The following is a 27,086-nucleotide window of genomic DNA, read 5'->3' on the forward strand; positions in this document are numbered from 1 at the left end:
ATTTGTAGATAGCCTTGGGAAGTATTGCCATTTTCACGATGTTAATCTTTCCAATCCAGGAGCATGGGAGGCTTTGCCATTTTTTTTAGTTCTGTGTTGATTTCCTTTTTCAAGAATTTAAAGTTTTCATCATAGAGGTCCTTCACTTCTTTGGTTAAGTTAATTCCTAGGTATTTCATTGGAAGGCAGAGATTTGAGCATGATTCCCATAAGTCAACGAATGCTGGCAGCTACTAGAAGCGGCACGAGGCCAGATACAGATTCGCAAGAATGTTAAGTGAGGGAGAATGCCTCCCATTGTTTTGATCTTGATTAGTGAAGCTGATTTTAACTTCTGGACTTCAGCTCTACGAGAGAGTGAACTTCCCCTGCTTTGGGGCACTGAATTTGTCATAATTTTGTCTAAAAGCCTTGGGGAGTAAGATACTGGGTTTCACCTGTGCATTTCTCTCTGAGGGAGTCTCAAGTCTTCTGAACATTATTGATAACACAGAGAGTAGCATAAGTAGCATCTTCAAAGACATTACCTAAAAGAGAGATCTCTACAATGTCCTGGTCCAAGGTCATTCTAGGCAAAAGATACAGATGTGCAACACTTTGATTAATAGTATGGGGTATGGCTCAGCCTACGGGATAAAGCAATAAACCTGTGTGGGTGCTGCAGGACACATACTCATTTTAACTTTTCTATGCTTAAATACTCCTCTTATATCTAGGAGTTGTGTTCACCAACACAAACTGAACTAGAGTATGTACTGCATGGTCAAAATTCTTCCCTTATCAGCACATATTTCTGACTCGTTATATTGTTATCATGAACTGGGACCCTGTCTTCTGGGAACTGGAGTGAGGTAGGAGTGGCTTAGATCTACACAAACTTAACCTTGTTGGTTAAATTCAGCTGATATCTTGGCGTTTTGAGTCTTCTTGTTCTGAGTGGCCAAGTACAAACCTCAGGGATTTCCCTCACTTTTTATATCTGATTCTCCTATAAGGTTTTAGTGACCTATGCACTTTTTTCTTGATTTCCTAACTTCACTAGCTTTATTTCTATTGTTTTAGATATCCTCCTTTATTCTAGCACAGTAGTTTCTCCATTGATTTACACTGGTAACTTAATACTTGTTATTAAAGACACCGAAGGTTTGCTTAGAAAAATCACAGATGATTCAAAGCTGTAAGTAAGGCAGAGCTTTCCAACTCAAGACAAGGTGACAGAATTGGGGTTTGTAAAGATTTATCATGATTGGATAAAGAGAGATCTAAACCCACAGATTCTCTTTCAGTCTTATCAAAGTACCCCATATAGGAATGATGAGTGTTTTCATCTTCCAAGCTAGAGCCATTTGTGTGAAAAAGGTCTGGAGGATTTAGTTGAGCACAGCTCAAGATGAGCCAATGGTGTTCTGTGCCTACTTAAAAACTTGCACAGTAGTCACAGCTTACATTAGTGGGAGTGTGGTAACCAGAGTGAGGGAGGCCATTTGTTCTGGGCTGGCCATATGACATATGGAGTTGTATTCTTCTTTGTTATAGGATGGGGAGGCTGGCATAGAGGAGAATCTAGAATGTGAAGGTGATAAAGGATTTTGAAAATGAAGAATGGTCAAGGAACCTAGGGTAATTGTCCTGGAAAAGAGATTAGCAACAATGAGCAAGTCATCGAGTTCAGAGCCAATGGGTAGGCAAAGTATAGCTTGGAGAAGACCTGGGACCAGGGCTGTGCAGATGTAAGTTGATAAGACTAAGGAAAGTCAGAACTGTCAGGTACAAGGGGGAGTTTCTTGGAGCTTTCCAGAGTGGTTTGTATATGCAGAAGGAGGATGAACATCTGCCAGGAATGGCTCTGCAAAGATTTCTTGCATTTGAAAAGAAATTGGACCAGATGAGCTCTCTCTGACTCTGACAGTCCTTGGTCCTCTGAAGTCCATTTAAGCCTCCCAAGAATTGTGTGCTGGAGCAGAGTGATGACATGGCATCTCTTGCAAAGATGGGAGTGAAGGTGACATGTCTAAGACTTGCTAAACTTAGGCTTCCTCTTTCCCAGCCCAGGTCTCTTCCCACATGACTAAGGTTTCATTGGGAAGAACCATATGGGAACCTGGAGAGAGCAAAATTAGTTTTTAGCTTTTGCTTGCTGTGAAAGTGTTGAGTAGAATCTAGGAGTTGGTTGGGCTTAAGGAAGTCCCAAAAGGTCTTTGGGGGAAGAAGCTACTAGTTCACTCTTTGACTTTCTGAAACTTAGGCTTTCTCTGTCTGCTCTGCCTGTGCTTTCCCACCTGTACAGGTCAATGTGATCTATATCCTAGCATTCTGTGCAGGTAGGGACATGTGAGGAAATCAGACCAGAATGATCGAATCAAATGGTACTTCTTGCTCAAATCAAATGGCATTTCCATGCATTTATGCTTTTCTGGTGAGGCAGCAGTTCTGAATCAAGTACATTAAAAAATTAGTTGGCTGTGAGCAGGCATCCCCTCTGTGAAAGACAGGCTATAGATAGAAGGCAGAGAGACTTTTAGAGTTTTAAGTCATGGCAATTTGGGCTAGGGTAGGTTGATGGGGTAAGGAGCAATAGCTGGACTTAAGAAATATGATAAAGATGCATTGCTTGGCTGGTTCCAGAATCTTTTCAGTGGCTCAAAGAATGGGAGATTTAAGATAGCCCAAAGGAGGGCTCTGGTCCCCAGTGGATATCTCACGGTGGCTGCATCCCTGATTCAGCAACCTTGGTATCTCTGACTCATTGTCTCTTCAATTTCTCTTGCAGAAATGGATGCTTGCAAGAGACATCCATTTGTCTATCTTCCTACAGAGCCAATTGGCTGACAGTTGTCCTCTGTGTGGAATGCATGCATCTTGACCAAGTCTAGATGGGCCCTGCCCTGTCTACGTGCAGAGTTGCAATGGCTGTTCTAGAGTTCCTCAGCTCCCTTTCCTTTCTCTGCCCCTGTTACCTTTCCTAAACAAATATTTTACATTTGACTTCTAGGCCAGGCAGAACCCATCCACCTCTTCCATAAGATGGCTAAGGGTTGTCACCAGGCTGCAAATGAGCAGCTTCGATTGCTCAGGAAAAGATATTACAATTTTATCTTCTTGTACTGTTCAATAAAACATTAGTATCTCAGCATTTTTATTTAACAATAGGCAACCTTAGGCCAGTAATTATGCAACAATTATAATCATAAAAACTGTCCCCTGCTGCTCACCTAGAAACACGAATATATTAAACCAAGACTAACCATCTAAAAGGCAAGCAGCAAAGCCCCCTCATTTTTAATGTCCCTGCAGTGCACCATGGGAAGCTAATAATTCACCCTCTAATTAGTATCCCTTCTGCCGCTGTTGGCGCAAGGACAGACAAAGAGGGAGAGGCTTCGTTACAAACTCGCCTTGGTAATCTTTAAACGTCGGAATGCTCTGCGGGTTAGCTGAGCAGAGATGGGCAAAATGGGGTGCAATTAACGACGGACAGAAGCTCACCTTGTCTTGACTGGGCATTCTTGCCCTAACAAGCTCGGGGCAAGCACCCCCACTGGACCAGCCCAAACTGCTTTGTCTTTCAAGCCATGACACCATTCATTCCGATCCTCCTTCATTAAATTGGCCACAAGAAAGGGTCGGAGTGGCATTGATGATAGAGAATGTAGAACCAGGAAAGCTGCTATCCCTGTAAGTGCTGCCGTGTGTAAACTGACCAGGTGAGTGCAGCGGAGCTGCAGGTGGTGATGGTTGTCTCTGCTGGTTGGAGAGGAGACATGGGCAACCATGGAGGGATTCTAAGATGGCTTTCTACCCTTGGGCCTCTTTCAAACGTTCCCAGAGTGGTGGACTGGTGACAGCACTGGTTCTCTGCTCAAGAGGTCGTGCCCTCTGCCTCAGAAGGCCTCGTGAGATCATGTAGGGCTTCTTAAGGAGGGCAAAGTCCATGGTGAGTCAGGGAACAGAGGAAAGTGACTAAAGCCACACCAGGAGTCAGTGGCTCCGGTGTCCAGGGATAGGGGCAGTGTTGAGCTGATATTCACTCAGGCCTTCTGTTGGCAGGGGCTGGTTCTTGCCGAGACAATGGTTTGCAGAACATAGGCATGCGTGGTTAGAAATTATAATTTTTGTAAGGGAAAACAAAAGTCTAGGTTTTCAAGGTAAAGTCTTTTGAGGTAAATGTTTTTAATGATCCAGGATTTCACAATTAGGCAAAACTATGAATTTATGTTTTTTCTTTGGTGCTGCTAGATTTGAACTCAGAGCCTTGTACTTGTTAGATGCCTTACCACTTGTGCCAAGTCTCTAGCTCTCTTTACTTTTAAGTTATTTTTCGGATAGTCTCTTATGTTTTTTTTTGGAGCTGGCCTAACACCACAATCCGTTACTTATGCCTTCTATGTAGCTGGTATTATAGGCATATAGCCCCCATATCCAGCTTATTTGTTAAGATGAGGTGATACTAACTTTTTTTTTATCAGAGCTGTCCTTGAACTACTATCCTTCCTTCCTCCTTCCTTTCTTCCTCCCTTCCTTCCTTCCTTCCTTCCTTCCTTCCTTTCTTCCTTTCTTCCTTTTTCCTTTCTTTCTGTCAATGTGGGGCTTGAGCTAGCACTCTACCACTTTGAGCCATAGTACCACTTCTGGTTTTCTGGTGATTAATTGAAGATAAGAGTCTTACAGATTTCCTGTCTGGGATGGCTTTGAACTATGATCCTCATATTTTAGCCTCCTGAGTAGCTAGTATTACAGGTGTGAGCCAACATGCCTTTATATATATAGAGATAGAGATAGATAGATAGATAGATAGACTATCTATCTATCTATCTATATTTTGCCAGGCCTGGGGCTTGAACTCAGGGCCTGGGCACTGTCCCTGAGTTCCTTTTGCTCAAGGCCAGCACTCTACCACTTGAACCACAGTGCTACTTCTGGCTTTTTCTGTTTATGTGGTATTGAAGAGTTGAACCCAGAGCTTCATGCATACTAGGCAAGCACTCTAACACTAAGCCACATTCCCAGACCTGGAATTTATTTTTAAATGTAATAAATGTAAAGCATACTTCTGGGCCAGAACTCGACTGAGTTCATTGAGGTTGGGACTTCTGGGTTTGGGGCCAGCACCTATGGACACATAACCAGATGATGTGGATTGCTTTGTGTTGAGTTTTGGTTCCAGTTTGACCAGTAATTGGCCTTCCTTGTGCCTAGCCTGTAGAGCCAGAGAGATCAGCTCTTCTCATTGGACAGGTTGGGAGGGAGTCAAGGAACAGCTGGGCACAATTAGGCAGCTAGGATTAAACCTTAGCTTAAAAAGATTGGGCATTTTTCTCTCCATCACTAGCTCATTAAACTCACTACTTTGACAGCTGAAGCATTCCTGAGCTGGCCAGAGCCAGTGTTTTTCCTCCAGAGCCATCAGACAGCACCTAAGATTTGGTAATGAGATTCCCTGTGACCTGAGATGAGAGGACAGCAAAAGGCTGAGTCATGTCCTGGGGCATTGAGACTGACTCTCAGAGCTGTTTCCTCCATCCAGTGGACTGCTCTGGCCAGAGGAGCTGCATGGCAGCAGCGAGTGGAGGTAGGAGGTCACAACTACTTTGCTTAGTAGGGAAAAACCACCCAATGCTAGTGGCTCACACTTGTAATCCTAGCTACTCAGGAGGCTGAGATCTGAGGATAGAAGTTTGAAACCAGCTCATGTAGAAAAATCTATGAGACTCTTATCTCCAATTAAGCAGCAAATAACCAGAACTGAAGGCATGGCTCAAGTGGTAGAGCATCAACCTGGAGTGAAAAAGCCAAGCAGGGCTGGGATGTAGCTCAGTGGCAAAGCACTTGTCTAGCAAGTACAATGTCCTGGGTTTGATCCCCAATACCAAAAAAGAAAAGACAAAAAAAATACAGTTAAAAAAAAAAGCCAAGCAGCAGTATAGGCCCCGAGTTCAAGCTCCAATAATGGTGCATACATGCGCATACACACACACACACACACACACACACACACACACACACACACAGAAGGGGAATAGCTCTGAGGACTGGTGGTAGAAGCAGTGAGCGCTGTCCAGGTCTTCTCACTGTGAATCTTTACTACAAAGTTGTTTCTGGCTGCTATTACCAACAGAAGCTTGTCACCCTCAGCATGGGGGGTGGGGGGGAATCCTGGAACAGGGCCTGGAGGAAGCTCACTCAGTGAGGAGAATAGGCCAGATTCTTCCTTGAGCTCCAGGGGACAAGAGGTGTGGAGTATCTTTCATTCATTTACCTCAGCTGCAGGGACCCACTGAACCTCTTTTCTGAAGGAACTTCCCAACAGAAGAATGCCTTTTATTTGACCTCTGTTGTTTTCTCAAACAGCAAAACTGAAAATAATATTGGTGCTTTCCCTGGCACAGGAGTTCGGTAGGAGTCATTCTGGGGGAGCCACTGGGGGAACTGACCTTAGTAACTGGATGTTAAGAAGGCCACCCTTAAGCTGATCCTTTAGGAGGACAAGCTGAGAGGCTCAGAGATCTATTCATAGGGAACAGGTGGCAATTTTAAGTTACTTTTTATTTTTTTGCCTTTTAAGATTCACATTTAAATTTACAACAGGTTTTGGTTCAGGAGAACAAATGCTATCTATGCTTGAGCTTTTATTGGCAGTATCTTCTATCTAAGGGAATGCAGGAGAACAAAAATTTATTTACTCTTTACAGTTTCAGTTACATTCTCTCATTTAGCACATGATGTTGATATTATTATCTGATAAGGAAACTGAGGCTGAGAGAGGTTTAGTGATGTGACCTGGGTACTGCCAAAGGTAAGAAAGTATGAAGTCAGGTTTCAAACACTTGTATAGAAGACTCCAACCCAGGCCTACCAGCTGTCCTGGGTGGTTTTTAACTTGCAGCATGTTTATGGGTCAAAATTCTCACTTCTCACTCCAGAATTAATATTGACTCATAATAAAAACATACAAGAGTCCAGATATTTATTGGTTGGACCTTTATTTGCTATAGTAGGGGTAAAACCCAGGGCCTTGTGCATGCTGGATAAGCATTTTATCACTGAGCTACATACTTTTGCAAGGCTGCATAGGTGTCCCTGTTACATACTTCCAAGTGAACACCTCTGTGTCGCAAAGAGACCAAGGCTCAGAATGGTTCCAGTCCAGCCTATTTTCTACCTCTCAGCTTGTCATTTTAAATCAGAATTTTAAAGTGCACTATTGTGAGTCAAATGAGATTCTGCACAGGTAAGTGCTTTATAAAGCCAGGAGTTTTCATGCAAATGTTAGCCACTGCTCTTTAGGCATTCAGAGACTCAGATCCAGTGTTCAGAATTACGAAAATTCGCAGTTATGCTGGAACTGTTGGTCAAGAGCTCTTATTTGACAAATCTGACAACCCTGCTTCCTCTTCCTGCACAGTTGTTCGTTGATAATTAAATTATTGTAAATTAGTTCTACTCCTTAGTATAAATGTCATTAGCATGACTAATCACACACCTGATTATACATCCCACTCCTCCTGCAATGTATTTTCTGCATCCTACACCCAATAAATCCAGTGTTGATGTAGAGTTCTTGTTAGAGCTGATGAATGGGGCAAGGGGATGTTTGCTGGGTGTGTGCTCTGAATCCTCTCACAGCTGGAAAGACTTTTAGAAATTAGCCAGCACACACTAAGCAAAAGATTTGTAGGTATCAGCTTTACCCTCGTTGGTTTGGCTTGGCTTCTAGGCATCATTGTCGTTGTTATTATTGTTATTTGTTACTTTAAAATGCTACCTAGAGCCTCTGTTTAAACCACTATGTACCAGGCACTGTTATACACTTCAGGTTTACTATGATATTCATGGCTGTATTGTTCTGTGCATTCCTTTAAGAAGCAATGTGCTGTGGGAATTATCATCACTCCCATTCTACAGGAAAGAACACGAAGTGCCAGGGAAATCAAGTAGCTTGCCCACTTCATCCTCTTAGGAAGTGGCAGACGGGGTTTACACTCAAGACTGCCTGCTTCCAAAGTTGAAGATCACATGAGTATTCTACTCTGCTTCCCCAGAGAAAAAACAAGGCCAACTGTTTTGCTGGTAGACAACCAGGAGGCTAAAAGAATGTGGGAGATTGGGGAACCAAAGCTTTGGGGAACGGACAAATATCTCCTGTGTTAGTGACTAGACAAGGACTGGTGGTAGATAAGAAAAGCAAATTTGGTAGTGTGAGGAGAGAACAGGATCTTGATCGAGAAGACCTGTGTTCCAATCCTCCTGTCTTCCACTTGTCCCAGACTTATCACCTAACTGCCTGCACCTCAGTTTTCTCATCACAGGGCTGTTTTGAGGATCAAATGAAATTAAGGTTGTGAAAACAGTTTGTAAGCTGTGAAGTGATTTCCGTATTCAAGACGCTATTTTTAACCTTCTCTAGAGGCTTCAAATCCTGTTCAAGTGGAGACTGTATAAGACCATTAAGTGAGCAAGTGGGTGTGTCAGGGGCAGCAAAGGAGGTGGTCTAGGCTGGCAGGAGGTTGTTGGTACTGTAGAGACCCTCACTCTGAGGGTCTCTTTGCTGATATGAATGTACTGCTCCTGTGTATGGGTGTGTGCATGCATGTACTCATGTGTGCACATGCGCACACACATCCTGGTTCATATACAGAGTAATCAAAATTGTTTCAGTGCTACTGTTATTCCTTCCAATTCTAATGGTGACTTAATCTGTGTGGGACAGGTCAGTGTGAGTGAAAACCTGTCCAGTGCCTGCCATTGCTCATCATCTAGGAAAGGAATGCTTGCCCCAGGCTTCATCTCTGTGTTCTACAACTTCAGGATCTTCTAGGTTTGGTCTGGAGGATAGAAAGTAGGAAATAAAGGGCTGGTCATGGTAGAACAGCATAGCTTGCTTGGCTTGGCATGGTTAAGCACTATAAATAGGAAACCCTAGAAACCTGCAGTGCTAGAAGGATTCTTAGTAAAGATCTGTATGAGTTGGATAACCTTGGACCATGGATATTGTTCTACCATTTCACTGTACCTTTTCTTCCCTGTCCTTTTATTTGTTTGAAGAGTCTTGCAACAAAGCCTAGTCTAGCCTCAAACTTCCTAGCTCATTTAGATTAGCCTTGAATTAAAATCCTCCTGCTTCTTGATGTGGAGAGGATAGAAATTTACTAGCATGCTTGGCTCTCCCTTCCCTTGATCATGGCAGACATTACTAATAAATAATAGCATTCTTTCCTGTTGAGCCTCAGAATTCTTTAAATCTTCCTTATCCTTAGTAAGCTAGAATGGACACAGGTAAGGAAACCGTTGCCTCTGCTCAGGAGTAAACCACTCATTTTTTAAGATCTCAAGTCCCAGAGAGGAAAGGAGATGGGTTCAGGATTAGAATGAGATGAACTCATTTTTAATATTATATTCTGGTTTCTTGAGCCTTTTCAAAATCTGTCTTGGTACATATCTTTGAGTCTGGAGTTGTTTGCATATTAAAATTTTGTGGTATTGGAATTGAACCCTCGGGCTTGATTATGCTACAAAAATGTTCTACTACTGAGCTACATCTCCAGTCCCACTTAAGTAAGTTTTCACAGTATAAGACAAATGTATATGGTATTGTGAAAGGAAAAGGTAAGAAGTACTGTAATTGTATCATTCACATGTTGGAATCTAACCAAAGCAGGAAGAGGTGGGCCTTTAAAAGGTAAATATGTCACAAGAACTTTACCGATGGATGAGATTAACACCTTTATAAAAAGCTCTTTCTTGCCTTTCCATTTCTTCTGCCATTAAAGGACACTGTTTATTTTGTCATTCTGCCATGTAAGGATACAACAAGAAGTAAAAGGCAGCCCTTAAAAGACACAAATGACTATGCTGTAAAGTTTACTTCTCCATCTCCAAAACTATGAGAAATAAGTTTATATTATTTATAAACTACTCAGCCTGTGGTATTTTGTTGTAGCAGCAGGAATGGACGGAGATAGAAGGTACATAAGTTGAATACCTTTATCTGAAGTGCTTGAGATTCCAGATTTTAGAATTTTTGCGTATATGTAATGAGATAACTTAGGGAAAAGACCCACATGTGAACATGAAATTCATTTATGTGTCACCTTACACACATAGCCTGAAGGTAATTCTGTACAATATCTTTAGGTTGTGGGAACAGGGTGAAATTTTCTGTTTTAGTGGCATATTAGTGTTCAAAAAGTTTCAGATTTTGAGATAGATGCCTGTGGTTCATGCCTGTAATCTTAGCTACTCAGGAAGCTGGGATCTGAGGATCTTGGTTCAAAGGCAGCCCAGGCAGAAAAAGTCCATGAGACTCTTCTCTACAATAAACTACTCAGAAAACCTGAAGTGACTTTGTGGCTCAAGAGGTAGAGCACTAGCCTTGAGCTGAAGAGCTGAGGGACAGCACCCAGGCCCAGAGCTCAAGCACTGAGACCCACCAAAAAAAAAGTTTAACATTTTGGAATACTTTGGGTTTGAAAATTTTAGATTAGTGATGTTCAACCTATTTCTACTCCTCTCTAGCAAAAGTTTCCCAGAGTATCATAAAACCATGACCATGTATATTTTTTCTTGAGTATATGGGGTTGGTAGGCAGTTCTTACTGATCTGAGCAAGATCAGCAAGTAAGTAAGTGATAAGTCGATGAAGAAACATGTGGCTAATAGCAAAGTCAGTCACCAATTCAGGTTGGAGTTATCCCTTCCTCCTCCAAGAATTGTTGGGTGTGGTCTCTGGATCATATGGGAAAGATCTTAAATGAGTACTTCAGGTGGACTCTTGGGCCAGGAACAAGGCATGCCATGGATAGCTGCTGAGAAATAGCTATTACCTTACTGATAATTTTTTGGGGGCCAACTACCCAATTCTCCTTGCTGCTGTTCAATTACTTCTACAGTTGAAAATGTGTAAGGCCTATTACAATGGGAAGTATATACAATGGGAAATAGCTTGGGAGCCAGAATATCTGTATTTTGGCCCAAGCTCTTTTGCTGAGCATCTATATGACACTGAACAACTCTCTTCCACTTTCTGAGACCCAGGTTCCCCATTGGAAAAACGAAGGGATCAGAGAAGTCACTGGTTGTAAAACTTACTCTTTATTTTCTCTGTTCTTTTCTTATCTGTTACTTTCTCTTTTCTTAACAATATTAGAGCCCCAACAATTCTTTATATAAATCAGTGTTTGGAGATGTGAAAATCCTGGGGCTTCTACCATTCAATTGTTTCCCTATAGGGACCTAATGGTGGTCCAAGAGCCTTTTGTAAGACTCCCAAGACTCCAACAAATCCAATCTGAAAACCCTTGGTCCCTCAATGCTTTGGGCCCTTGTGCTTCAGCTTTCTGTGACTCAGGGCTGCAGAACTCAAATGCTCTTAATGAAAATCATTTCCGTTTATCCTCATTAACTGTGATTGATGCACCAACCAGAGAATAAGTACATTAATACTATAATTATCTGTTGAGGATGTTTTATTGATTCTGCAATGATATTCTAGTCAGTTTGTATTATTTAGTTTCTAGCTTAAATCAGGAAGAAATAGCTATTGGTGAAGAAATTAATCATCTAAATCAAATTGTCATTGATGCTTTTAGAAATAAAATTCTCTAGTAGGCTTAGTCCAATTTCTTCCTGGTCAATGTTGGTTGCTATGATGATTGATGTTTTGGATGGAGGTTTCCGTGTACAGCTCCAAGGCTACAGGTGAAATATTGAGTTTTTTATACCCCCTCTCCCCTTGGGCTTTTATAAAAGTCTTTTCTCCAGCTCAGTCTTGTGGGAGCTTCTCTTCAATCTGCTGGAATCATTCTTCAAATATTGCATCTGTAGATAACTCTGAGGCCCAGCTTGTTCTAAGGCTTTGTAGGTTTGGGAGTCCTTTGCCTCAGTTATGGTACTATGATTACTGAGGCCTTGGGCTTCTATATCTCTTGAAGGACTGATCGGGGAGGGGTCAGAGAGAATGACAGCCTCAGATTTGGAACTTGCTGCAGTGAGAATTCTTTCAGCTCCAAATGTCAGAAAATCTAAGCAAACAAATCCAAGCAAAAGATGCAGCTAGCTCTCATACTTACATGGCCAGGGGGAGAATCTGTTTTCTACATGGTTTGGCTGAAAGTCAAGAGATGCCACAGGCCTGGATTCTCTAAGCCTCAGGCTGATTTTCTTTGATATTTGAGCCTTCTATTCAAACTGCGTGGCAAGAAATATGAAAACTGTTCCACATTCTCCCATTTCAGCTTCACATTCTACAAGGAAGGTTGCCTTTTTCTCTCCCCAAAGCCTTGATGATGTGTCACCTCTTGCAGAATCCATTATACTTTTCCCAGTCTTGTTCAATGTTGGTAGCTGGGTACCAATTGCAGCTGTTTAATTTGGCTCTTCTGGGTTCCCTACCTACCACATTTCTTCTCACCCAGTCCTCATATGTGATTTAAAAAAAAAACATCCTGAGGGAAGATGGGAAGGAGAGGAGATGAAGATGATACAATCTATCTAAAGCCTCTTGAATTCTAGCAGCCAAAGTCAGTCACATGGCTAAAACAACATAGTAGAGACTAGAGTGTCACACTGGGACAAGGTTGAATGAGCACTTACAAGTCTAGATAAGACTACCACAACTCTCAGTGTTGGTGAGCTACGCAGGGAGAGGAGAGCTTTTCCAAAAGGTAAGTGAGTTAGGGACAATGTCCTAGCAAAGACCAGTCGGCTTCCTTTGAGATATTTTGATTCCCATATTCACACTTAAAGTCCTATCCAATGCCCAAGTTTTTCTGCCTTCTCTTGTACAATGCAGGGAGCATCTAACCTGCAAGAGAGAGCCCAGTTTATATTGTGACCACTTTGCCACCTTTCCAGAAAGAAACAGAAAAAGCTCTCTTTAGCTCAAGCTGTTACTGTGGGAGCTACTACTCTGAGAGAGGAAAGATGAAAAAAGTTGTATGGCTCATTTGGGAGGCTTTGCCCAAAGGAAAAGAAAAATATGGAGAGTGGGCAAGGAAAAAAGCAAAGTATAAAATGAATCTTTCAAGAGCTCTTCATTTTAAAGTATGTGAAGTCATTAAAATGTCTGCCACCCCATGTGTCCTTTACACAGAGGAAATGGATTTGTGGTCCCTGGCAAAGGAAAAATCCCTGATTAGGGTGAAGGGCAGAGTCCTTGATCCTCTCATGTGTCTTTGGATGAACCATTTACTTACACTGGCTTTTAATTTACTGGCCAACAATTAGAGCCAGCTAACAGGCCAACAAGCTGGCGTGATGCACCCAATTATCTTCTGAAAATGTATTTCTATGATTGGGGCTTTTAATTGCAGCCTAAATCAAATGCTCATGAACCCAGTTGCTATCGAGGGAATGAGACTAGCTAATGAAATAATAAGAGTCCTGACTCCAATTCAAAGGTAAAGGGACACACGAAAGGAGAGCGTTCCTTTTTTATTTTTTCTTCCCTCCCTTCCTCTCTTCCTCCTTTCATCCCTCCCTCCCTCCTTCCTCCTTTCCTCCCTCCCTCCCTCCTTCCTCTTCTTCTCCCTCCCTCCCTCCCCCCCTTCCTTTTAATCACCTTTGGAGACAATAATGCTATAAATCCCACCACAAGGCAGCGATGTTACCAAATGGGCAGCTTGTTCTAATCAGGCTACAAATGGAATTCAAGTCCATCTGGCTGCCCAGGGCAAACCCCAGTCTTGGCATGCATGGGTTTGTGTGAGTGCCAGGGTTCTCAGCCTCACTCCTCTAGCCACATAGCCATGGCTTTGCAATTCCCATGTTCAGGGAGTGGCCCCTCACTGCATGCCTTCAGCCTTCACCTGCTGAGCTCAGGCTGGAGGAGCAGTGTTCTCTCATTGGTAGGGTCATATGGAGGGAGCCTGTGTCCTGGGTCTGATTCATTTATGCAGATGAGGCATGAGCCCAGAGCCCAAAGCCACAGGCAGCTTCTTTCCACATACTTACAGTGCTTAATTCAGAATACTTACAAAGAGGCAATTTGCCAATTACCCCCTGAAAATTTTGATTAGTGCCTTTTACCTAAGGCACTGTGCCCTGGGCTATGGACTTGTAAGGTTCATTTAGTTTTCTGTGAAGGATGATGAGAGGGGCTTGGCTGAGAATCAGAAATGCTCCACCAGTTTCAGATCCAGGAAGTCACTTTTCTACGAGGCTCCACAGACCTTTGGGTTGGCATCTGATCAACAAAAGTAACAACTGTAATAGTCACCTTTCCCCTGGTGAGGTGGCCGTTTTTCGAATTGCAAACTAGAATTACTAGTGAGGCTTAAAAAATACTGATGCCACTGGGCACTGGTGGCTCATACCTGTAATCCTAGCTACTCAGGAGGGTGAGATAGGAGGATTCGGGGTTTGAAGCCAGGCCAGGCAAAAAAAGTTTTTGAGAGGGCTGGGAAGGTAGCTTAGTGGTAGAGTGCTTGCCTTGCATGCTCGAGGTCCTGGGTTCGATTCCTCAGCACCACATAAGCACAAAGAAAAAGCCGGAAGTGGCTCTGTGGCTCAAGTGGTAGAGCGCTAGCCTTGAGCTGAAGAGCTGAGGGACAGTGCCCAGGCCCAGAGTTCAGGCCCCACGACCGGACCCCCCCCAAAAAAAGTTTGTGAGACTCTAAATCTCCAATTAATCATCAAAAAACTGGAAGTGGAGCTGTGGTTTAAGAAGAAAGTGCTAGCTGTGAGCAAAAAAGCACAGGGACAGTACCCAGGCCCATAGTTCATGCCCCAGGCCTAGAATGCACACACAAAAAATATTGATGTCCAGACTCCCTGCCGGCCTTTACAGAGGATGAAGCTTTCTCTTCTTGCCAGTACAATCTGGGAGCTAGTAAGGAGAGAAATGTAATGGTAACACACTTAGGAGAAGGAAGGTGAATGGTGGCCTGGGAGGTGAGCTGGGCTGAGAGGGAATGGAAGAAGTTTCAGGTTGGTGTTTATGTAAGGACAGGTGTTACCCTGAATCTGAATGGTCTTGAGACCCCGCTATGCAGTACAATGACATCTTACTGGAGCTGCATCTAATCTTTTGTGGAGGATGCCAGCTGAGGCCACCAGAAGACTTTGCTTTTGTTCTTGTATTTGTGCTCAGTGCTCTGCACTGCCATTTCTTATCTGTCTATCTTCCTGCTGAGTTTGGCTGCTTGAAGGGATGTCATATTTTATCCATGTTTGGGCCATTGGATGCAGAGCAGAAGCAGAAAATAGACATGAATAATTATTTTGCGAGTCTCTCTGTTTATGTTTGTATTCCATGAGTGAGGCTTACTTCTTAGACAGGAGGAGGGTAGTGGCTTTAGAATCTTGAATCTGTTCAGTTTATGGAGATGTCTCCTATACAGTGCCTGGCACAGAATAAGTACTCAGTGAATTAACAAATAGATGAAGAGCTAGAAAACTGGGTTAGTCCCCTAGTCACCAACCTAGGACTATGAGCCATCAGAAGTGATTTCTCCCAGGGCTTCTGCACTAGGGAGAAGTCATAGTCTACACAACATAAAAGTATTATCCCCAAATGTCCCAGCTTTTGTCCTCCATCATTCCCCACATCCATTTAGAAGAGAGATAGGTTAGTGTGATATATCAGTGTAATTTTGTATCTCTGTGTGTGAAAGGAAAATATTAGCTCCCTTGGGAAGGTTTTTGGCAGATTAAAAAATGGTATAAGCTGGGCACTGGTCTCACACCTGAAATCCTAGCTAGTTAGGAGGCTGAGAACTGAGGATTGTAGTTTGAAGCCAGCCCAGGCAGGAAAGTTCCTGAGACTCCCATCTCTAGCTAATCAACAAAAAAGCTGGAAGTAGAGCTATGGCTCAAGTGGTGGAGGGCTAGCCTTCAGCACAAAAGTTAAAGGATCACACCCAGACCCTGAGTTCAGGCCCTAGGACTGGCACACACACACACACACACACACACACACACACAGACACACACACACACACACAGACACACACACGAGGTATAACTTGTTCACCTCAGTGCTCAACGAATGCATTGGGCATAGTATGTGCTTGGTGAGTGGTAGTTAATAATAATGATTATCACTATCTCACCAATGGGATTAATTCTCTTTCTCTCAGAGCCTTGTTGGGGGTCACACTTCTTCACTCAGGACTTTGCACCAGCAGTGCTTCCTTGGGCAGACTTTCTCATGCATTTACTTTGTCCTATAGTCCTCATAGCTTGTACCAATGTCCAAAGTTATTTTATTCAGCTAATTCTTTCTTTTGTTTCTAGTCTGTCCTTCCTTTTGAAAAATGACCACCACAAAGTCAGAAAGCCATGTATGTTCCTTCCATACTGTAATATATTGTGCCTAGAAGGGAGCTGGCATAGTACTGTTGCTCAATACATGTGCATCATCGAGTGTTTTTATAGACTGTCTCCTAGATTTCCACAGGTCCTTGAATATCTCCTAGAGCTTCCGGAAGGTGAAATTTTTGATTATAGCTTAGTAAAGGATTTATCTAACAACAGAGTCAAAGAAATCAGCAGTAACCAGCAGAGCTGGCCAAGCTCTTTTAAGAGCTGGCATGGGGGCATTTGATAAAAATACAGTAAGAGATCAGAGCACAATGAATCATATTTGGGAGAAAATCTCTTTTGAAAATCCCAGGGTAGGTTATGTTTTTTTCATGCTTGTCAACTTGGCTGAATAATTTGCTTAAAATAAATGGATGAGAATGGCAAGTTGCTCTGTAAGGGGAATCAAGTGGGCTCCTGGCTCCTGGGGCAGCATGTCTCTCTCGGGCTCTGGAGGGTTTGGCTTGGGTGGTAATGAGCTTTGTGGGTGGGGAGGTGGTTGATACACTTAGGCAGGTTCAATATCTCCTTGGCTTCAGCACAAGATTTCTAGGGCATGAGAACATTATTCAATTTCCAATGCAAACAGTTCTGAGCCATCACTGCTGAAACAAAGCCCTGTATCTACGATGTGTCAAGTTCTCAAACATGCGTCAATGAGTTAATATCATCTCATCATCGTCTATATTAAACCTTTGTTAGGCCAGCCTTGGCTAATGATGTGGCTCTGTCAGAGGTCTTTTAATAAAATAAGTGTTCTCTTGAATAACCTCTCCAGGGAAAATGCTGTGGCTTTGGAAGTCCAGGGAATGGCCATGCCCAAAGCACAAGTGACTAAGCTAATCCCCAGAATGCAAGGTCTGGTCTGCAAAAACAGACCCAGGGAACCACTCGATATTTGTGGTGAAAGATTTGGAAGCAATATACCCAGACAGCTAGAGGTGGATGTATTTTATGCCATAGAGGGAGAGGATGCTTTGATAGCTGGGACAGTGTGTAATAATGCCAGTCCCACCACCATGGAGAGCCAATTATGAATTTACTACCAAAGCTATAGCGTAGACATAGATGGAGAATAACCATACAGACTGGCTCCATTCTCTCTACAGCTACTCTCTGAAAATAAGGATGGGAAACTCAGAAAAGTTACATTTGGTTTACTGCCAGCCCAAAGCTTGCTCTAGTTTCTCCTGCCATGGGCAAGGTCAGATTCTAAAATGCTCTCTCCTTCTTTTTGTCAAAAATCTCCCTTGCTGCTTGCCATTTTTCTATAAAATGCAGATAGACTGTTAGTGGAATGAGCTCCCTTCCCATAGCTTCGTCTACTCCTTCCCTTCTCCAGAGCTTAGCATGCTCTCTTCCTAGGCAACACTAGGCCCATGTGGTAAAGGCAGTAAATAATCAGCCTCCAGCCCCCTTTACCTTGGGATGGCATTTCTCTGGGGCAGCTACCACCATATAAAGCAATAAGAGCCCCTTAGAGTGACCTTCAGGTCTGGGCAGCTGCAGGACCCCTTATCTACTATTTGGATAGAAACCATAAATCCTAGTCCACCATGATGAAGCCCCTGGCCCACACCGGAGTCTCTACCTCCTAGCCCCTTCTAGCCCCTCCTAAACTTCCTAGGTTATATGAGTCACCCCAGACAATAGACTCCTTCTCCCTTGTGAGAAGGAGTCTTGCTGGCCCTCTTTCCTGGCAATAAACCTTTCTTTGTTCTCTGTACCTGGATGTCTGCATGGTTCTCTGGAAAAATCTAATTAATCTTTTTTTTAAGCTTCCACTGTTTTATACTAATATACTAATGGCTTCCTTGCCCTTTGGTATTTATGACCCTGTATACTATTGTCCCTTGAATAACTTGCTTCTAAGCAATAGAATATGTAGAGAGGATGCCACTTGTGCAAATAGATTATAAAGATTCCTATAAGCAGGTATTTTTGATGGGGAGGCTCACACGGTGAGGAAATCAAGCCAGTCTCTGCATTAATAGGCAGCAGGAAGTAGAAGCTCTCAGGCAGACAGCCTGTGACCTGACCTAGCAATTGTCAGAGTATGTGCAGTGCTGTGTGACCTCCCTCAGACAGGCCCAGCATTCTGGGAGGATAAAGGTCTTGGTGAATTCACCTTGATCCTCAGAGTCCAAGGCTGGAAGTAGGCCAGGGGGAGTGAGAAATTAAATAAAAAAGTGGTGAACAAATTCACAGAAGGAGATGAGGGACAGAATGATCTGGAAATTACCAAAGCCTGGAATTTTGGAAACTCAGTATTATCCTGGGCTAGTCACTTCCCCTACTCTGTCCTCAAGTTCATTCTCTGTGAGCTAGTTTATGTATGTATGTATGTATGTATTCCTGCTACTAGGGCTTGAACTTGGCCTTGAGCTTGTTTTCCTCTTCCTTTCATTCACTTATCTTTTATTATCTTTATGTAGTTATGCAATGCATCTTGATCAATGTCACCTCTCTCTTCATTCCCCACCATCTCTCCCAACCCCACCCATTCCCTCAATTTTTTTCTTTCTTTCTTGTCTTTTTCTTCTCCTTTTCAAAGAAAAGCCACCATCATTTTTTAAGCATTTTTGTTTTCTGCTTAGCCTTTTCACTCAAGACTGGTACTCTACCAGTTGAGTAATACCTTTACTTCAGCCTTTTGCTGGTTAATTGGAGACAAGAGTCTCTAGGATCTGGCTGTCTGGGCTGGCTTTAAACACTGATCCTCACATTTTAGCCTCCTAAACAGTTAGGATTATAGGCATGAGTCACCAGTATCTTGCTATGGGCCAACTTAGACTGGTCCTCAAATATTAGGTTATAAATGTGTTTTGTTTGGCCAACATCAAAATAAAAAAATGTACAATTTGAATGTATGCAAGTAGGCCACACACAGTATTCAGTAGCCCACAGGAGCACCTGTAGCCAGGGAAGTCCTGTCCACTCTACATGTTCACATGACCTGCTAGACCCTCCAGGACATTTGGCTTTGTTAAACTTGATATCAGCTGCCTCTTCAGGCTCATTGGCTGTGACATGCTACAATTCTATCAAAAGAAGAGGGATGACTGATGGAGTAAAATAGAAGACAAGGAACAGAGAGAGACAAGTAGAGGGGCGGGGGGAGGAAAAAGAGGAAGTTAAGTGGAGGATAATAACAGGAAAACAGGAAAAAGACTGTCCCAAGGATTCAGTCTCACTTGTTCCTGGAGTCTCAGGAATACTCTCTTTAAGAGTCTAGGTCCTGCTCCGGAGGTCTGACCTTGGCTGGATCTGGAGATTGACTCACCTCTGCCCCCACAGATTCTTCCTCCTTTGGCAGTTTCAAGTGACTCAGGACAGCACAGCTGGCCTCTGGGGTTGCTCATGGTTACTGGGTCTGGCATTTCCACACCCTGAGCCACTCTGGCAGAGATGGAATCTGGGAGCCACAGGGTCCCCAGAGGTTCTGCAGCCCTGACCATGGTGCTGAATTATTCATGTTCATTTCAGTTATCCTTTGGTTCAGCAGAAATATGACAAAGCAATCTCAGATAATGAAATCATCCACGTTTTCTGCTGCTCGCAGCAGGTTTACAGGGGGCAAAATTTTCCCCTACCTTCAGCACTGATTGAGTTACATGTTTGTGGGTGGGTATGTGACTCCCTGAGTTATTGATTAGTGTGTAGTACATAGATTAGAGTGACCTGGAGACCTTTTTCCCCCAGCAGGTCAATGACATGTTCATGGCCAGCTGGGGGAAGAGGTCCCATTGCAGAACCAGTATCATTTCTAAGAGCATGTCAGATAGATGCTAGGAGGCCTTACAGACTTAGTCCAGCTGGGTAAATGTTCAGTTTCCTCTGGTTCCTCTCAGTCTGCTTTCACTGAACTTTCCCACCCTGAGGGAATCTAAGAGCTTAGCTAAATGCTTTGCAAAGGGGATTTAGATTTGCTACTTTCTTTTTAACATCTTCCTCGTTGCCATGTTTCTGCTGACTGTTTAATGTTAAAAAATTCAAAATTCAAGCAACTAGTAAACTAAAATTCACAATTGACAATCCAGAATCTGCAGGATCTCAAATCAAACATAGCAGATTTGGTGAATGGGCTAATTTGGTCTTCAGACACATTTAGTGTTTTTTTTTTATATGACCAAATCACATCTAGGGAGACTGAAAATATCCACTTAAGCCACTTGCCTATTAAAATTGGGAAGATCATATAAAAATTCAGAAGATGATTTTTATCATATTAGAAGATTTGACTATCCCAAACTCACAAACTAATAATCTGGGAATGAAACTTAAGCATCATGTTATTTTCCCCACTAGTTCTTTGAATAGTGGTACTTTCTGCAGCCTTATAAAAAGCCAGAAAAAAGTTAGCTAGCACATACCATTTCCTAATGCCAAGGAGAAAGCAGAAGGTCTTAGTGGATTTTTCCCATAAATGTAAATGGAATTCATATGACATTGGTCTTAAGGCATTTGTCTTCAAAAGAAAATGTCCTTTTGAAATATTAACAGCTAGGTAACATCTTCAATGGCTTGAATCTTAACCCTTTCTAGGAGATAAGGACACCCCCTTTCCAGAGAATAAAAAAAGTATTTTCCAGGCTTCAGAGAGTGAATATATCAACACAACACTGGATTGAGGACTCCCACAGAAAAGAGACATGGTAGATCTCACATGTACACTCAGACAAGCACTGGGCCACTCCAGTAGTGCATTGGCACACACAGCTAATGGTTGGCAATTGGTGATTATGTCATTCATGTTGAATTTGGGGATTTTTCTACTCTCCTTTGCATCCCCCAACAAATCCTGAAGACTTATGTTATGGGACTAGGCCTCTCTCTTACTCAGGCTTGTTTGGGCCCACAGGAGTGGGAACACCTTTGTGGAGTTGATTTGGGCCCATCATGTCTTGGGATGGGGCCAGAGCTGAGCAGTTGGTTTGCATTAAGACCAGGTTTATAGGTTGTCATGTCTGCCCCACCCCATTGAATGTGAAAGATAAAAATCATAGCACATCACCCTTGTAAAAATATCAGAACCGAGCCGGGCGCTGGTGGCTCACGCCTGTAATCCTAGCTACTCAGGAGGCTGAGATCTGAGGATCACGGTTCAAAGCCAGCCCAGGCAAGAGAGACCGTGAGACTCCTATCTCCAATAAACCACCAGAAAACCGGAAGTGGTGCTGTAGCTCAAGTGGTAGAGCGCTCACCTTGAGCTGAAGAGCTGAGGGACAGCGCCCAAGCCCAGAGTTCAAGCCCCACGACTGACCAAAAAAAAAAATATATATATCAGAACCGAAGCTGAGTATGGTAGCTCTTGCTTATAGTCCTAGTGACTCAGGAAGCTGACAAGGAGAACTGTCCTGGCCACCTTAGTGGATGAAAACTTGAGACTGGATCATTGGTTTCCTGATACTTGAGACTGTAGAAGTAGCTCTGACAAAGTAAACAAACCTATACAGAAAACAAAGCAAAACAAAACAAAAACCAACCAACCCCCCCCCAAAAGACAACAATCACTAATAAATTGGGAGGGGAATTGCATTGGGAGTCATCTTGGCCAGCCCTCTAGAGAGCTTGGCCCTGACTCACCTTAGAAGTATGGAAACCGTGCCTCCACTCTTGCTGCTCCTGGCAGGAGAGGTATCGGGCCATAGTACAGCTCTTTGGTTTGCCTTTGGCTATGAGTCTCCAGGCTAGTCCCTCAGAAGCCCCTCATTTCCCTCTTCCCTCCCAGGAGAAGGGCTCTTTATCAGTTTCCTCAACCAGAGCACCTCTGCCTTTTATTTTCTCCCCATGAACATTATCTATTTGTCGAATTCATCCCAAAATAGCCAGACCCAGCCATGGCATAATATCTGGATCCTATGCCACTGAAAACAGGGCCTGCAGGAGCTTGAAGCTCTCTTTCCTGTCGCTTTCTCTTCTTTAATAAGCACACCTCAGGCTTCAGTCAATGACTCTCCTCCAGATTCATGAGTTTGCTGCCTCTATAGCAGCCCCAGATTCTCATAGATAAATCTACCCTGGAGCTGTCAGCACAGACAGAGGGGTAGGGCTCAGCCAGGTTGTCAGAAAGAGGCAACTACAGATGCGGCATTTATCACCATTCTGTCCTCCAGGGCATCACCTTGACCTTCAGGATGGAGGAGAGGTCAGCATGTAGTTTATTTGTTTGTTTGTTTTCCTCTGAGGGACCTAGATGCCTAAGGCACTGACTCCAAAGATTCTCCCTCTCCCCTTTGTCCTAAGTGACAAATGAAGAGGTTGGTCTTTGAGCATGGGAGGTGAGGGGCACTTTGGCTCCCCAAGGAAGAAGTGACCATGGTACTGGCCTTGTTGAGGCCTCTTTGCCACTGGAGAGAAGCATACTGTTTTCTAGCCTGCCCTCCAGGGTCACTCTGGATTAATTTTAGCCACTTCTGTGCCCTGGGATGGGCCACACATTTTTCCTCCTTAGCTGTGTCCAAGGCTCTGGTCTTGCGCAGCCTCAGCACCTTCCCAAGCGAAATTGAGACATGTGCTTATGACAGCGTGTCTCCATGAAGACAGATCACTCTCCCTCCAAGGTCAAAGCTCCCGCTGGCCAGGCTCTTTGGCAAACGATTCGTCAAACAGGGCAGCGGGCAGCAGACAGTCAGCTCTCAGGCCCCTGGCCGCTTGACTCGTCAAAACCTTTCCAAAGATTATCGTGCCCTGTAGAACTTTTCTCCTTTCTCTGTCTGTCTCCGCCTCCCTTGCCGTCCCCCGGCCCCAAACACAGAGCGACAAGTTGGCACAATATCAAAAAATTATGACAGGACCTAGAAGGCAAAACAAATCGTCTGCAGAAATTGGGAAATTTCTCAGTCGTTCTACAAGGTAAGAGTTGTGGTCCCTCATGAGGTTTAACAAAACAGAACAGAAAAAGTGTCACCTGCTGGGCTGGTCCATTTACTTCTCTGTGGCAAGCACTAATGAGGAAGGCCTGGGTTTTGTTCTTCACCAGCCCAAGGCCTGGTGGCTAGCACATACTGGGTACTTCTGTACCACTGTGTTTTCTGTAGATTTGCTTTTAAGCTCCTATCTTTACTATTAGATCCTACATCTTACTATTAAGAAGTGAGGGAAAGCTGAGTTTTGGTGGCTAATGCCTGTAATCCTAGCTACTCAGGAGGCTGAGATTTGAGGATCACAGTTGAAAGCCATATCAGGCTGGAAAGTTTGTTAGATTCTTATCTCCAACCAAAGGTAGGGCCCAGACCCTGAGTTCAAGGTCCAATAATGGCACAAAGAAAGTAAGAGAAACAAGTGGGAAACATGAATCTGGAAAATGTTTCTAAAGTTATTTTGAGCCAGACACTGGTGGCTCATGCTTTAATTCTAGCTACTCACGGAAGCTACAACCTGGAGGATTGTGGTTTGAAGTCATCCAAGGTAGAAAAATTTGCAAGACTCCATCTCCAAAATAAGCAGCAAAAAAACATGCTACAGGTGTGCCTCAAGGGTCAGAGTCCCCACCACGCAAGTGCAAAGCCCTGAGTTCAAACCTACCACCAGCAGCAGTAACACATAGCCCCCTGCAGTCAGGCCCTTCTGGAACGCTGCCCTTTTGAAAGCAAACTGAGGCTGGGGACACAGTTCTGAAAAACAGAGTGTGGTAAAAATGATGGGATGCTTGTTCCTAGAGAAGAGAAAGGGTGGCTTTTGTCTTGCCTGTCACCGCTTGTGTCTCCCTCTGATTTCACATGATGGAAGCCCATTGCTGCAGGTGCAACGCTCTGTATGGCACTTGGGCGGTGAGAGCTGATGTCTGCGGTCAACGGCCAGGGAAGCCCCAGCCTGTCATCAGCTGGGTGAGGGAGCTTGAAGTGGATCCTTTCCCAGGTGACCTTTGACATGACCTCTCCTCAGACAGTGATTGACTCCAGCTAGTCGAACTCTAGCAGAAGACTCAGTGAGCTATGCTGAGTCAACAAAAGCTGAAAGATGTTTGTTGGCATGCTAACTTAATATGAGGAATGCCTTTATACAAGAATATATGACTAGTACAGATATCAGTTGGAGTTTTCTGAAGATTGACAGAGGAAATGTGACTTGAGTAGCCAGAAAAAGTTTCACTGAAATCTCTCCCACCATCCATAAAACTAGAGGAACAGCATTTCAGGCAAAGGGAACAGTGCATATAATGACTCTTAGGCAGGAAAGAACTTACGTTTTTTTAAAAAAATATTTATTTTCTTGTAAAGATTCTATACAGAGACGTTACAGTTACATCAGTAAGGTAATGAATACATTATTGCCCCTCCTTTAGAACTTAGGTTATTTTAAGAGTTGTGGCAGGAGAGTGGTAGCTTTCTACTTTTACTGTCTTCAACTCAATTTTGGAAAGTGGGAATTACTATATTGTCTTTTTACTGGGGACACTGAGGCAGAGAGATTTCAGTCATTAGCCTGGGCTCACATCACTGAAAAAAGGGGCAAGGTTTGAGTTCCAGCCTAGGTGTTCCTGAGCCTAGACGCTGTGTAATCAGTCTGCTTCTTATTGCCGCATGACTTAGCCACATATCAGATGTCCTGTGCTCCTGTTCTGCTCAGAACCAATGGTAGCTTACCATCTAAAGGGAACGAGAGAGTGTTTACCATCCACATTTCCTTTAAGTTTTATATATTTACTCCTCCAGCAGACATGAATCCCAGCTACTTAGGAGGCAGAGGCAGGAGGATTGTAGTTTGAAGCCAGTGAAGCCAGCTGGGGTAAAAAGCAAGACTTCATTTCAACCAACAAACCAGGTATGCTTTTGAGGTCCTAGAAAATGACACAAGACAAAAACAACCAGTACTATGCATGACTCACAAGGTGCTTCCCCATTCAACAAGATGTTTACAATGCTGTTCTCACTTGCATTTCAGAGAGGCGGAAGGGTTGTATTTCATTATACACATGAATAGAATAGAGTCAACACAGCAGCATAGAATCAAGCTAAAACTTGAACCCAGGTCTGTTCAACAAACGTGTTTTTGCTGTGGACTTGCAGCCTGGAGTGCCACAGGTGAGAGATAGGTAATGGCTTTCCTAGATTGGGACATTTTGGTGACAGGGAAAGGTCACTGTGGTTAGTCATCATGTGGGAGCTTGTGGGGGAGGTGCAGTTTCCCTTGGGTTGGAGGGTTAGGACAGGTCACATACTTACCCTTCTTGTCATGACCAAGAATGCCCAATGAACCCTTGAATGCATCCACCTGCCAACTCTCCTTCTTGCCTGGGGGATGGAAAACATCTTTTATCTCTCAATAATATTGAGACCTAGGCATGAGATCTCAATGACTTAGAGAATTTAATCATTCAACAGGCAGCTTTGCTTATGAACAGAAATGAGAACTGACATGGAATTCTCTCTATGGGTAAATATAATTAGCCTGGCTATTATACGCCAAACCCTCCCTGAGCTCCCTAACTCAGGCAGCTAAAGGAACCTACTTGCTTTGGTGGCTTTCAGAACCAAGAATCTTTGCTGGGCTACAATAATTTGATTTACCTCAGAAACAAACCAATGCTACGGCAAGGCTAGATTTGCTATTTTCAATATGCAGAGATTAATTTACATGCAGAGCTAATTAGACACCAAAACACCCACTTAATTGATTATTACATGAAAAAGAACACATCAATTTGGAGAAATACTCTCTATAAGGTTGTACAATATTTTCAAACTTAATTGCCAAGTGGAAATTCCTCTTCTGGTGCATTATAAATTTGATCGATTAACCTTTGCTGGAATAGTCATTAGTTCCTAAAGTCCAGAGATCTTCATAAGAAGTTTGCTCTCTGCTTTTCAAATGTGAGATCAGAAAAGACAAGAATGGTGGCTGATTTTTTTATACTTAGCACAGGCCTGGGTTATAGTAGGGGTTCACAATAAACATCCAGGAATAAATATCTGGAGGCTTTCTGCAGTTACTTTCCACTTATTTTTTATAACCAGAATTTTGTTGGATGACACTCCTGTAAGACATTATTATTACTCTCATTTAAAAATGTCTTATGACACTCACAAAAATATAGTAACTACAGTCACAAAGCAAGCCAGGGTGGAGTTAGAACTTGAGTACATGTCTTTGGACCCCAAATTTAATGCTTTTTCTCTATGTCTAATGCACTTGCTTATTGGCTTTCCTTTTTTTTAATTGGCTTTCCTTTTAAGCAATTTTCTGGATCCCAGGAAACAAGCTCAATGTATACTAGAACAACTGGCTATGGGTCCAACAGTCTCAGCTTTAAGGCATCGTTTCTATTGTGTTGCCAAGTGCTGGATCCCAACTTTAAGCGTGATTCTTGTGAGCCAAGGAGGGAGGTTGAATCTTTGTATATCCTGTGCTGAAATGCAATGACTGTATATCCTGTGCTGAAATGCAATGACTTCTTAAAGGAATTACTAGACATTGCTTCTACAGATTCATTTTAAGTTCTTATAGTCACAGACTACAAAGATCCAAGCACATGGACGGGAGAGGGGGGCAGTTAAGTTTTGACAGATCCTCTTTAGTAAATGGTCCTGGCAAAATTGGTTAAACACCTGTAGAAAACTAAAGCTAGATCCTTATATATCACCCTGCACCAGAATCATCTCCAAATGGTTCAAAGACCTCGGAGTCAAAGCAGACACCATGAAAACATTACAGGATGGAATAGGAGAACTCTAGGGCTCCTTGGCACAGGCCAAAATTTTCTTAATAGAGACCCAGAAACACAACAAATCAAAGAAAGGTTGGACAAATGGGATTGCATGAAATTGCAGAGCTTCTGCATGGCAAAGG

General features: G+C 43.2%; 1 pseudogene; it reads right to left on the reverse strand.

Annotated features, from left to right (window-relative positions):
* Positions 1–21,944, reverse strand: part of LOC105994400 — a 25,663-nt pseudogene extending 3,719 nt beyond the window's left edge.
* Between the last annotated feature and the right edge of the window lie 5,142 nt (positions 21,945–27,086).

The sequence above is a fragment of the Dipodomys ordii genome, unplaced genomic scaffold (genome assembly GCF_000151885.1).
Source record: "Dipodomys ordii isolate 6190 unplaced genomic scaffold, Dord_2.0 Scaffold106, whole genome shotgun sequence".
Classification (NCBI taxonomy): domain Eukaryota; kingdom Metazoa; phylum Chordata; class Mammalia; order Rodentia; family Heteromyidae; genus Dipodomys; species Dipodomys ordii.